Raw genomic sequence first — 3,589 nt, 5'->3', positions numbered from 1 at the left:
TGGAGTAGAAAACTCCCTCAAGTCTGCAAATCGACCAAACACAGCAGGGGAGAGGTCGTGAACAGGTACAGCAGTGCAGGTCGGTCGATCGACCACAAAGCTCAGTCGATCGACCGAGGTTAAAGGAACAGTAGCTCCTGGAAACTGCAGACCGGTCGATCGACTACATAGCCCAGTCGATCGACTGAAGATACTGCTGTAACTTCTTATTTCTTCGTATTTTCTCAATTACTTGAGCTAAAGAAGTCTAAAAACCTGCAAGTGCACAATAATACGCGCCCAAAATTGCGCAAAAACCCAAAATAAACTCTAAAGCGTATAAAATCCTAAGCAAGCAAAAGAGAATGCGAAGTTTCGCGCACACAAAAGCAATAAAAAGTGTCTAACAAAAGCAAATAAAAATGTTTGGAAAACATGTGATCAACTAGTAGTTGATCAAGAACGGCCACGGAATGGCCCACTTCGTCGGCTTCTGGCTACTAGAGGTAGCCTCAACGGTGCTTATCTTATCAGCTGCACCCTTCTTAGCTTCCACGTCCGTATGGCTTAACGGATCAACACTTTCATCATCTCCCCAGTCAATGATCTCTTCTTACTCGTCAAAGTCCAAGTCGGACTCCCTTGACTTGACCCGTTCGTCATCAACTTCCTCATCAGTGGTATAGCTAAGGCAACCAAGACCTCCTCGTGAAACGATTGGCTTCTTTGCGGATAGAGTGACTTGCAGCTCTTTCTTCCCCAAACCAGCTCTCCCGCAATATCGTAAATAGACAAATCTTCCTCCAATTTGCTCCCAATCAAGGGGGGGTTACAACAGAATAGAGATAGGTAAATCGGGAAGCACAAAGTACGATTTCTTGTCGAAACCGTATTACAAGTCACAGCCACATGGGGTCCTTTTTCTTAGCCTACTGGCAAAAACAATAGAATGCTTCCCACTTTGAAGGTCGGGGTCCCAACCAACATCAATAATCGCACCAAAGAAGTGTGCGAAACGCCTACCTAGAATGATAGGTATGTGGGCATCCTCGGGCATATCTAGGACGACAAAGTCAACAAGGAAGAAAAACTTCCCTATTTGCACGGGGATGTCTTCTAGGACTCCTATTGGCTGGACCGAAGATCGGTCACCATCATCTTGTCATATCTGTCACTGCGAACCTAGTCAATTTGAGCTTCCTAGCAAGGCTCAGGGGCATGACGCTTATACTAGCTCCTAGGTCACATAATGCCTTCTTAATAGAGAAGGTACCTATATTACAAGGAATGAAAAGCTACCTGGGTCACTAGTTTATGGGGCGCATTTGAGACAGATAAGAACAAGTTTCCTCGATCATGCGACAGATGCACCTTTGTTTCAAGTGACTTTTTCTTAGACAGGAGTTGTTTCATGAATTTAGTGTAGGCAGACACTTGATTGACCAACTCAAGGAAAGGAACTTGTACATTCAAACTACGAATAACCTTTTCAAATTTATTGAAAGATACATGTTCCTTTGTCGGCACTAGTCTCTCTAGATATGGGGCTGAGAGAAATACCTTAGCCCTCTCCTCTAAGTCTCGCATGCCGGCATCCGTGGACTTAGGGCCGAAAGTCCACCACCTTCTCCTTATCAAAGCTTGACCCCTCCTCCGACCGTCTCAAATGTGAGCCATTGACCGACATTGGGTCGAGCTTCGAATCGGGACGGACCCATCAAAGACTCGGGTCTTGCCTCAATACTTTCGGAGTTGTCGAACCCCGGAACAAATGGTCTCTCAAATTATCGGGCATTGAAGGACGAAATTTCTCAATATCAGCAGGGGCCTCAGTCGATCGACCACCTTGCTCAGTCAATCGACTGAGGTGTACAGATTCGAAGCTCCCGTATATCGCGATCGACGTAACCCGCATATCGTACGCCTTGTTCTTGTTATTTTTCGTTAAAGCTTTTTTTTTGACTCGGTTCCGCCTTATTCTTTTCAGGGCATCCTCGACCATAGCAGGCCCCTCCAGGGTAGACCCACTCCTCAAAGTAATGGCATTCAGGGTCTCTTTTCGGTCGTTTGAGTCGGTAAGTGTCCGGAGCTCGAGTGGTACTCTTACTAGCCAATTGAGCAATTTGGCTCTCTAGTAGCTTCATCCCGGCCTCTCTAGCTTGGGACTCCTTCAAAGAGCAAGTTCTTAAACTCAAGAAAATCGGAATTACTGGGATTGTTGCTGCTGCGGCACATAGAGAGGTTTTTGGTATTGTTGTTGCTTATGATGAGGGGGCACATAAGCTTGCTGTTGCTGCTGTTGTGGAGGTTGAGTCGGATTCAGGACATTCTGGCTACTCCACCTCAAGTTGGGGTGGACATTCGGCTCATAGTACGTGTTTGTCTGCCTATAGTGTTGAAAGGCAAAGACAAGACTCAAAGGGAACAGAACAATTCTCCGAGACATGCCCCTCGGCTCCACATCTTCGACAGCACGAAAGGACCGTCTCGAAACAAATAAGTTAACATGGTACATCCCTCCTTTAGAAGCTCCTCCCAACTCATATTTGTCAAACCTTGCAGTGAGAGCTTCTAGTGCAGCAACAGAGGAAGATTCAGCAGCTCTCCTCTGGTTTCCTCTCGAATTCCCATATTCAGCCTTATGAGTGGCCAAATCATCGATGATCTTCCACCCCTTAGTCTCTCCCATGTTCTCAAAGAAATCGGCCATTGGTCGCAGATCCAAAATAGCCCTCGATCGATCGTCATACACCCATTGTAGAACTGGTTGCAAAGACTCCATTTTTTCAACCCATGGTGCGGTATGGTTCGCACGCTTTCTTGAAACGGACCCATGCTTCATGGAAGTTCTCATTAGGCCGTTGTTTAAAGCTCGTGATCTGAGCTCTAATGGCATTAGTCTTCGAGGCAGAGAAGTACTTTTTGTAGAATGCCAGGGCTAAGGAATTCTAGTCGGTGATCCCATGAGTGGCTCGGTCCAGATCTCTATACCACTCCCTTGCAGCATCACGAAGGGAGAAAATGAACATGGTCTCCTTGATCTGATCTTGAGTCACACCGGCCGGCGGGGTTATAGAGCAGCAATAATCTATAAAAATCTCCATGTGCTTGGCTGCATCTTCATTTGCAGCTCCCCGAACTGGTTTCTCTCAACCAGGTTAATATAGGAAGGCTTTGGCTCGAATTTTCGCCTCCCGTAGTTCGAATCCTTTGTAGAGATTCACACTGTCGGCTCCGAGTGACTAGCAATGGTTGCTTCTTCACCATGACTGGAATCTCTGGATAAGTGACTGCCTCTTGAAGAAATTGAAGCGGGAGAGATGTAGGTGGATCTTCCTCAAACAGAACATTCTCGTAGTAGCTTGACAGAGTACTCAACTCTTCTTCTCGTTTGCAATACCCTTTGTGATCGTCTCAACTCGCGCAAGGATTTCTCGATCTCAGGATTGAATGGTACTAGTTCACCACCCTGTGACCTGCGCATAAGAAGAAACTACAAAAAGAATATAAGAAAAGTTTAAGGAACAGAAGTCCCTTAAACTAAAGAAAGACTAAATAAAAAAACAACTAAAAATTAGAACAATTGCCTCCCCGACAACGGCGCCAAAAT

The 3,589-nt window shown here is 45.9% G+C and overlaps 1 non-coding gene across 1 annotated transcript; it reads left to right on the top strand.

The window, feature by feature from the left end:
- Positions 1–2,767: 2,767 nt before the first annotated feature.
- LOC141658329 (small nucleolar RNA R71) lies at positions 2,768–2,873 on the top strand. The gene has a single exon (XR_012549221.1). It is a non-coding gene; the product is annotated as a small nucleolar RNA R71 (small nucleolar RNA).
- Positions 2,874–3,589: the final 716 nt, after the last annotated feature.

Source organism: Silene latifolia, chromosome 5 (assembly GCF_048544455.1).
Source record: "Silene latifolia isolate original U9 population chromosome 5, ASM4854445v1, whole genome shotgun sequence".
Classification (NCBI taxonomy): domain Eukaryota; kingdom Viridiplantae; phylum Streptophyta; class Magnoliopsida; order Caryophyllales; family Caryophyllaceae; genus Silene; species Silene latifolia.
Note: the sequence above shows the minus strand (reverse complement) of the source record. Positions and strands in the feature narration are given on the sequence as shown.